The sequence below is a fragment of the Calidris pugnax genome, unplaced genomic scaffold, assembly GCF_001431845.1.
Source record: "Calidris pugnax isolate Ruff unplaced genomic scaffold, ASM143184v1 scaffold34, whole genome shotgun sequence".
NCBI classification, from domain to species: domain Eukaryota; kingdom Metazoa; phylum Chordata; class Aves; order Charadriiformes; family Scolopacidae; genus Calidris; species Calidris pugnax.
Window position 1 is genome coordinate 3,166,991 of NW_015090771.1, and position 9,941 is coordinate 3,176,931.

At 42.0% G+C, this 9,941-nt stretch overlaps 1 long non-coding RNA gene across 1 annotated transcript; it reads right to left on the reverse strand.

The window, feature by feature from the left end:
* Positions 1–410: 410 nt before the first annotated feature.
* On the reverse strand, positions 411–8,022 carry LOC106887233. Its single transcript, XR_001411833.1, has 3 exons — positions 7,895–8,022; positions 2,221–2,323; positions 411–597 (listed from the first exon to the last, which is right to left on the reverse strand). It is a non-coding gene; the product is annotated as an uncharacterized LOC106887233 (long non-coding RNA).
* Between the last annotated feature and the right edge of the window lie 1,919 nt (positions 8,023–9,941).

Sequence of the window (9,941 nt, forward strand, 5' to 3'; positions counted from 1 at the left end):
ACATAAGACTGCAAAGTCTCACGTTTGTTGCCTTCATTCAACACAAAGCCATCCAGTGTGCCAAAAACCCAGCTGTGTTAATAATAATCTCAATGCTCTCACACCAAAATGAACTATCAAGATGAGAATTAGGAGGTCTTTCTTCTCATGAAAACAATTTGCAAATTGCAAAAACATACCTACCATGTTAACCACAGAAGAGAGAATGGAGGAACAAAAATTACAAATTCAAATCTTAGCTTCACTTAATTTTTTTTTTCCTGCTAGAATGTTGAAACAAAAGTGTGATTTGTAAAACATAGCTATTTCTCTTCATTGTTTTCAAGGACAATAGACAGATGGTATCATCACATCTAGAAAAACGAATACTTCATTTGCCATTTCTCAGGTTAATTAAATTATTTCTTACATACCATTTGTCACTGTTTGGGCCAGTAAACCCTGAGGAGGACAAGTAAATATTTGCCTCCAAGTTCTTGCAGGTATTGAAGAGGCTGCTATCGGTTCCGGAGGTGGCTGAGCACAGTGATTCAAGAGAGCAGTTTCTTCTGTTTGTATAGTCCCATCAGTACCTTTGGCATCTGCTGTTGGTCCCTCCTGAATGAAAACAATTGACACTCTCTCAGAAGTGGCACTGTAGACATTTGAAGTAGCGTACAAGACCTGGAATCAGCTGTGATGCACTAGATCCACACCATCTACAAGTGACTGCATTGACTACACAATCGCTGTAGGAACAGTCCAGCTTTGGAGCATATTTGGGATTTCTGGTTATGTGTTTGTTTTTGCGTGGCACAGGGAGCTGCATGTGAGAGACTGAGAGACATTCGCCTTTTAATCTGCAACTGGCAGGACTCCTGTCCCAATACAAATAGTACCTGTTCAGCAACGATATCAGCATATTTGATGGAGAAACAATATTAATAGGGCAGGTTCGGCTTATCTTGTATATTAGCAAAATGTTTATCAGTATTTTCCACAATTTGGTAGGTAGGGTTCTGCTTCCAGACTGGATTCCACACTACAGTTAACGATTAGCATCATTCAAGTGAAAAAATGTCTTTAATACAACTCCTAAATAACTTCTGGTGCAATGCCTTGAACCAAATAGCAAAACTTACTTCTAGTTAGACAAAGATGAAAGAAACAGAAGAGCTGGCCAGTGCAAGCCTTACTCACATGATCCATTGCTGGAAGGCTCAAGCTGGTAAGTCAAGGTAGAGATGAAGAAATACTACCCTGGGAGTTATTTCCTTGAAGAATAGTTCCCTGAAGCTGTTCTCTTATACTGATTCATCTGCTTATCCATATTCATAACCAAAGCACTTTTTGACCATTTTTGGATATGTGTCCCACTCCATTTTAGGGTCCTTATTTTTTGATATTAATCATCTACCTTTCCTTACGATTATTCACCTTCATGTCAGCTCATTGTCACAGCATGGACATGGAATTCTTGCCTACACTGTGGTTTGGCCCTCCTCCAGTGACAGTTCCACATTTCCCACTATTTTTCTGTCTCATCTCTATCTCTCTCCATATATATATATGTATATATATATCCTTTACTCAGAGTCACAGCTGGAACACAAATCTTGTGAGCTCTCAGCATGGAGTTACTTGTTTCTCTACCCTGTGATTCTGTGATCACCAGCTACCCATGTCTATAAAGATATACCATATGATATTTTTAGAGTTACACTATACTATACATACACTCTATGTTTGTTCTAAAGTGTCTTTTATGTTAAGAATGTTATTCTTACTTGCATTTACTGCAAATCTTCTTCAAAGCTGTAGGCATTTCCAAGAACACTGGCAATATGCATAGAGACATTTAAAACAATGATTTGTGGGGTTTTATTTTTAATAGATAAGAAAAGGAAGACGTGCATGAACAACTTTCAGCCAGTGGTCTGACAGGCACAATTCAAAAGCAAAGAAGCAACCTTAAGTCCACACAATTCTCTTCCCTCACTGATTGTAAAAGGCACGCTGATGCATTTTCCACTTCAAGCTGAAATCACCACCACTGATTTTCAGCAATCCGCAGACTTTTAGAAACTGAACATTTGTTAGTTGTAAGAAATTCCCACTGAGGAGATTTCTCTTTGCATTCTCTTCAGCTATAGGTATTTTAACAGATGTAGAAAGAAAAAGGAAAGGAAAAGGAGGGTTCCGTTTGACTAAAAATTGTACTTTGAGATCCTAATTAATTACCTCGCTTTGCTCATGCATGGGAATCATGCCATTTCTGTCACATACTGATGGGTCAGGATTTTCATTGTCACGTACAGTATCCTCCTTTACCATTGTTACAAACCTAGGAAAAGCAATAAAGATAGACAAATTAGAGACAAACAATATTATTTCCCAGCTAGAAGACTTCTCAGTGATGTTCCCTCCCCCCTCCATAGATCAGGTGAAAAAACCTTCACAGCTCAATTTGGAATTTAGTGTTTTTTGCATACCTCTATATGCTGTATATAAGAACAAAAACCAGAAAACTAGAAAGTAACAGAAGATGAGTATTAAGCTTACAAAGTCATGCACTAAAAAAAATAAAATTTAAAAAAATAATATCTGAGTTTTAGAATCATGGTAATCTGAGCTAACCTGTTATTTCCTCCTTAAAAGTATGGCCGTGATATAGATATATATCTTTTTGTTCCTCATATCAGCACAAGATAAAGGTTATTTGCTGTCAACACCACTTACCAGGATGATTAGTTCTGAACCTGTCACAGGCCCTCTGTGCGTGGCAGTGGAGGCGACCATTGCATAAAGCTAACAACAACAACTGTAGTTTCTAAAGCATACACATGAGGGGACACTTTTTTCTTGAACTTAAACCTGATCAAATCCAGCTTGATTTTCAGGGGAATTTTCAAGAACACGGTTCTGTCAGATGTTACTATTCACAAACACATCAAGTGAATAAAGATTGGGACCATGTAAAACTTGCACTCTATATTCAGGTGAGGCTGATAAAACATGGCTCTTTTTTATTGCTTACATCCCATGGAGATACTTCTCAGAGCAGGAAATAAGGCCCAAGTGAGTAATCGCTGCTGTATTTACTCAGTCTAATTGGTCAACTTCTTGTCCCGCAGATGCTAACGAGAGATACGGCACTGTACAGTTCTGTATGGCAGAATTTTTTTTGTACAAATATTTACTGTAGTTTCACAAGTCTGAGGCAGCAAGAGTGGCATGCACATATCTGAGGACAAGGCTTGCTAGTGTTCTTCTCTGTTACAGCAACCATACACCTGTCTTCTCCCCCAACTATGGTTCAGTGCTAACAGCATTTTCTCAAAGTCTTTTACGTTGCTCTGGCCATATAAAACGCCACTCGAGTTAGGCCAGAACTCCTGAACCAAGAAATTCCTTCTTTGCTAAATTGCTGGAAGCAAGTCAGGGCGCCAATTCTCACAATTATCAAGCCTTCAGTGTATATTGATATGTTTGGTATTTGGGAACGATGGATGCCATGAACAAAGACAGGGGCTATTTTAACACCTGGGTGGTTTTGTTTGAGCTGTTCTGATATGAAACTGCCTTGAGACGTGGCCAAGGCACAGAGGAAGAATGCAGAGCCATGAGCAAACACTTTCAATATGTTTTAAGATAACAGTTTTGCTTTTTTTCCTTTTAAAATGCAAAGTGTTAACTTACTTAAATTCTGGTACTTTCCTATATTTGTAATGATTACTTGTGGAACCAAATAGTTGCGATCTCAGAAGTTTTTTTTATGAAATAAGTGATACTTCTGGGGTTTTTTTTGTCATAGGATTGTTCATCCTTTCATTAGGGCTGGGAATCCACAAATGCCAAGTTTACTAATAGGAACAGAAAGTATCACCAACCTACCAGTGTCTTTCTCCTTCCCTTCACCGACCACTTCCCCAGGGTATATGGACTTAATTTTGTAATTCTGAAAGGGGGGTTGTGGAGGGTGAGGGACAGAAGGATTTTGCTCTCCACCCAGCTTTGCGTGGCTGACATCCCAGTTCCTGGGGGCCATGAAGCTGTTGGCATGAAATACATTAATACTTCTGAGAAACCCAAGTCCACCTCACAACAGCTTCAGCTCCCAAATGCATTGTTCAGGGAGCGTCTAGGGAAGAAAAGATAGGACTAAGGAAAGATATTGGATGTGCTGCTTAGCAGGAATGGTTTCAAGGTGTCAATGAGTTGTCTGACAGTGGATGGAGCATCCTTGCCTGTTTTGTGACAGGTCTTCACCCTGTCAGGTCCCTGACACTGCTACTTTCAAGCAATGGCCAGTTAGAACAATGAGACCAAAGTGAGTAGTTAGTATCTTTTAGTTAGTATCTTTACACCAGGGTGGGTTGTGGATTTTTTGGGTTGATGGTATTTGTCTCTTTGGGGTTTTGTTGTAGTTTTTTTTTTTTTGGTGGTGTGTTTGTTTTGTTTTTTAAACTTCACACACACCCCCCTTACAAACAAAATCAGTGATTGAGAAATCACAGCGCGGAATTCATACCACGGGGCTGAGGCCTGCACCATGGAAACCAGCCAGTAACGGGCTTATTTCAGTATCTCCCCCTAAAATATACTTCCCTTAGTTGAAAATGTGAAAGGTTTTTAATATCACTCTTATTAGATCCTCTCGTTTTGCTTGTTTTTAATTGGTTGTGAGGAGGAAAGAGGGGGAGAGCTGAGCTGAAGAGATGAGCGACAGGGCAGCATGTGCTTATATTATTAGCTTCAGTGCCCTGGCGACTGTCACCGTTCTGCAGAAAGGAATCCAAATTAAATGCTACAGCCGCCCCCAGAGCAACTAACATTCGGGGAAGAAGACGTAAAGAAAAAGGCAATCCAAGCCATGCATCACCATCACCCACAAAAAAGCCGTAACTGAACCCTGATGCACCCTCCTTCTCCCCCCCCCTCCCAGCAGCTTCCTTCCTTCCCCCCGCCCTGCCTTCTCCTGCCGCCGCCAGCCCCAGGGGTGGAAAGGGGTGGAAAACTTACCTGGGGAACGGCAGGGATCAGCGAGAAGGAGCCGGATACTTCTCAGAGCAGGAAATAAGGTCCAAGTGAGTAATCGCTGTTATATTTACTCAGTCTAATTGGTCGACTTCTTGTCCCGCAGATGCTAACGAGAGATACGGCACTGTACAGCTCTGTATGGCAGAATTTTTTTTGTACAAATATTTACTGTAGTTTCACAAGTCTGAGGCAGCAAGAGTGGCATGCACATATCTGAGCACAAGGCTTGCTAGTGTTCTTCTCTGTTACAGCAACCATACACCTGTCTTCTCCCCCAACTATGGTTCAGTGCTAACAGCATTTTCTCAAAGTCTTTTACGTTGCTCTAGCCATATAAAACACCACTTGAGTTAAGCCAGAACTTCTGAGCCAAGAAATTCCTTCTTTGCTAAATTGCTGGAAGCAGGTCAGAGCGCCAATTCTCACAATTATCAAGCCTTCAATGTATATTGATATGTTTGGTATTTGGGAACGATGGATGCCATGAACAAAGACAGGGGCTATTTTAACAGCTGGGTGGTTTTGTTTGAGCTATTCTGATATGAAACTGCCTTGAGACATAGCCAAGGCACAGAGGAAGAATGCAGAGCCATGAGCAAACACTTTCAGTATGTTTTAAGATAACAGTTTTGCTTTTTTTCCTTTTAAAATGCAAAGTGTTAATTTACTTAAATTCTAGTACTTTCCTATATTTGTAATGATTACTTGTGGAACCAAATAGCTGTGGTCTCAAAGTTTTTTTATGAAATGATACTTTTGGGTTTTTTTTTTTGTCATAGGATTGTTCATCCTTTCATGAGCAAACACTTTCAATATGTTTTAAGATAACAGTTTTGCTTTTTTTCCTTTTAAAATGCAAAGTGTTAATTTACTTAAATTCTAGTACTTTCCTATATTTGTAATGATTACTTGTGGAACCAAATAGCTGTGGTCTCAAAGTTTTTTTATGAAATGATACTTTTGGGTTTTTTTTTTTGTCATAGGATTGTTCATCCTTTCATTAGGGCTGGGAGTCCACAAATGCCAAGTTTACTAATAGGAACAGAAAGTATCACCAACCTACCAGTGTCTTTCTCCTTCCCTTCACCGACCACTTCCCCAGGGTATATGGACTTAATTTTGTAATTCTGAAAGGGGGGTTGTGGAGGGTGAGGGACAGAAGGATTTTGCTCTCCACCCAGCTTTGCGTGGCTGACATCCCAGTTCCTGGGGGCCATGAAGCTGTTGGCATGAAATACATTAATACTTCTGAGAAACCCAAGTCCACCTCACAACAGCTTCAGCTCCTGAACGCGTTGTTCAGGGAGCATCTAGGGAAGAAAAGATAGGACTAAGGAAAGATATCGGATGTGCTGCTTAGCAGGAATGGTTTCAAGGTGTCAATGAGTTGTCTGACAGTGGATGGAGCATCCTTGCCTGTTTTGTGACAGGTCTTCACCCTGTCAGGTCCCTGACACTGCTACTTTCAAGCAATGGCCAGTTAGAACAATGAGACCAAAGTGAGTAGTTAGTATCTTTTAGTTAGTATCTTTACACCAGGGTGGGTTGTGGATTTTTTGGGTTGATGGTATTTGTCTCTTTGGGGTTTTGTTGTAGTTTTTTTTTTTTTGGTGGTGTGTTTGTTTTGTTTTTTAAACTTCACACACACCCCCCTTACAAACAAAATCAGTGATTGAGAAATCACAGCGCGGAATTCATACCACGGGGCTGAGGCCTGCACCATGGAAACCAGCCAGTAACGGGCTTATTTCAGTATCTCCCCCTAAAATATACTTCCCTTAGTTGAAAATGTGAAAGGTTTTTAATATCACTCTTATTAGATCCTCTCGTTTTGCTTGTTTTTAATTGGTTGTGAGGAGGAAAGAGGGGGAGAGCTGAGCTGAAGAGATGAGCGACAGGGCAGCATGTGCTTATATTATTAGCTCCAGAGCCCTGGCGACTGTCACCGTTCTGCAGAAAGGAATCCAAATTAAATGCTACAGCCGCCCCCAGAGCAACTAACATTCGGGGAAGAAGACGTAAAGAAAAAGGCAATCCAAGCCATGCATCACCATCACCCACAAAAAAGCCGTAACTGAACCCTGATGCACCCTCCTTCTCCCCCCCCGTTCTGTTGGTTTTTTTTTTTTTTGGTGGTGGGTTTGTTTTGGTTTTTAAACTTCACACATACACCCCCCTTACAAACAAAATCAGTGATTGAGAAATCACAGCGCGGAATTCATACCACGGGGCTGAGGCCTGCACCATGGAAACCAGCCAGTAACGGGCTTATTTCATTATCTCCCCCTAAAATATACTTCCCTTATTTGAAAATATGAAAGGTTTTTAATATCGTTCTTATTAGATCCTCTCGTTTTGCTTGTTTTTAATTGGTTGTGAGGAGGAAAGAGGGGGAGAGCTGAGCTGAAGAGATGAGCGACAGGGCAGCATGTGCTTATATTATTAGCTCCAGAGCCCTGGCGACTGTCACCGTTCTGCAGAAAGGAATCCAAATAAAATACTACAGCCACCGCCAGAGCAACTAATATTCGGGGAAGAAGAAGTAAAGAAAAAGGCAACCCAAGCCACGCATCACCATCACCCACAAAAAAGCCGTGACTGAACCCTGATGCGCCCTCCTTCTCCCCCCCCCTCCCAGCAGCTTCCTTCCTTCCTAAATGCTACAGCCGCCCCCAGAGCAACTAACATTCGGGGAAGAAGACGTAAAGAAAAAGGCAATCCAAGCCATGCATCACCATCACCCACAAAAAAGCCGTAACTGAACCCTGATGCACCCTCCTTCTCCCCCCCCCTCCCAGCAGCTTCCTTCCTTCCCCCCGCCCTGCCTTCTCCTGCCGCCGCCAGCCCCAGGGGTGGAAAGGGGTGGAAAACTTACCTGGGGAACGGCAGGGATCAGCGAGAAGGAGCCGGTGGCCGTGGAGCCTCTCTGGCAGGGCTCGGGTCCCTCATGGAGGTGATAATCCTCTGCCCGCAAGCGGCGGCAGCAGCTCCGTGCCAGCCCCGGCTCCTCCTCCCCTGCTGTTGCCGCTAATGGTCCCTCCTCCAAAGCCGCAGCTTCTCTAGGCAGACCAGCAACACAAAAACCTCCGTCTGGAGCTTGCGAAGCCAAAAAAGGGCTTCCTGGATGCCTTCCTGTCTCTCGGCCTCCGAGCTGTCACACAGGTGTCAGGACCATCAAACAGACCAGCCCTGAGCCCGCAGCATCCTGGAGGATGAGTAGATTTGGGTGCCCTCCACTTCCCACATTGTTTCATTGCAACCTGTACACATTAAAAAGGTTGTTTTATACCCTGCCTTTCTTTAATTTTCTAAGGAGGATGTTATGGGAGACAATGTAAAAAGCCTTGCTGAAGTCCAGGTAGATGACATCTGCCACTCTCCCCTCATTCATCCATCTAGCTATAACATCATAGAAGGCTATCAGATTGGTCAAGCGTGATTTACCCTTGGCAAATCCATGTTGATCGCTTCCAATAACTTCTTGATCTTCAATATGTTTGGAAATGACATCCAGAACGAGTTTCTCCATTATTTTTCCAGGGACAGAGGTGAGACATTGATAGCTTCCAATAACTTCTTGATCTTCAGTATGTTTGGAGATGACATCCAGAATGAGTTGCTCCATTATTTTTCCAGGGACAGAGGTGAGACTAATTGGCCTGTAGTTCCCTGGGTCCTCCTTCTTGCCTTTTGTGTAGACTGGAGTGATTCCATGGCCATGGAAAGGGACAGGGGGAAGCGAGAGAGACACCTCTTACCCACCTGGAGCTGAGGGATGAAGAAAGGACAAGGATCTCTAGAAGATTCTGCTCTGAATGCGTGCAGAAGTAGTAATTGCATTGGGGCAGGCAGGAGAATAAACCCTAAATAAATAAAATGCATATTTGCGGCATTCCCATCAAGATTTTTCTACATTTTAAAGCACAAGTGTGTCCACCTCATCTGTAACCGCACGTAATGGAATGGAACTCTTCCAACCTCAGGCAGATTCAAATGCAACATGCTGCTGCTTTGTTCCCAGTAGCATTACACAGAATTAAGCTGGCTACAAAAGCACTGTTTTTTGATCAGATTAAATTTTCCAGAAGGACTCTGACTCAGGAAAGTTTCTTTCCCCTCCACCACCACCCCCAACTTGAAAAGTTTAACCCAGAATCTGAGAAGTCAAATAACTCCTCCTTATATTATCACTGGAGTAGAAGGAAAAGAAACAGAATTACCCAATGCCATTAGAAACAGACGAGAGAATTAAGAGGCCACAAGAGCATTAAGAAGCATTATCCTTTAATATTTCCAGCAAGTCTGATGGAAAACCCCAAGGCATTTGAACAGATTTCAGAGTTGTAGCTGTTAACACACCCAGAAAAAGCGCTACTAATAAGGCGAGAGACAATCTCCACTGATTTTTTTTTTTTTCTTTCCACCAGCTTCTCAGACTACCACTGAAAAATCCCTATCTCTGCGTTTTTGTAAGAAGAATATGGTATACCCTTTTCTTGCAGGAGTGCTTTGAAAAAAAAATGAATATAATTGAGTAGCATGCGTATATTAGAGTCACCAGTGAGCTTAGAAATGTTAACTGATAAAGTTCAATATGCATAATGGTTTTTCTCTTAGATTCTTAAGTATATTTTCAGAATACACAGTGCAAATTTCCCATGTTACTGCAGTGGAGTGATTCTCTTTTCAAGGCAAGCCTTCTACACCTACTACAGAGGAAGGACTTTAGCCTCCACATTAAATTCTGAAAGCACTGGAACAGAATCCTGCCAGCCTGAACTTTTAACATTTGAATTTACGTCAGTCAACATTGGTGGAGCCCTTTTGGATAACTTTGGATTTCTGCCTCAACTTGATCCTGCCTGGCTGCCAGGGTCACTTTATTGAAATACTAGATACTCAAAACCCCATAAACAAACTAC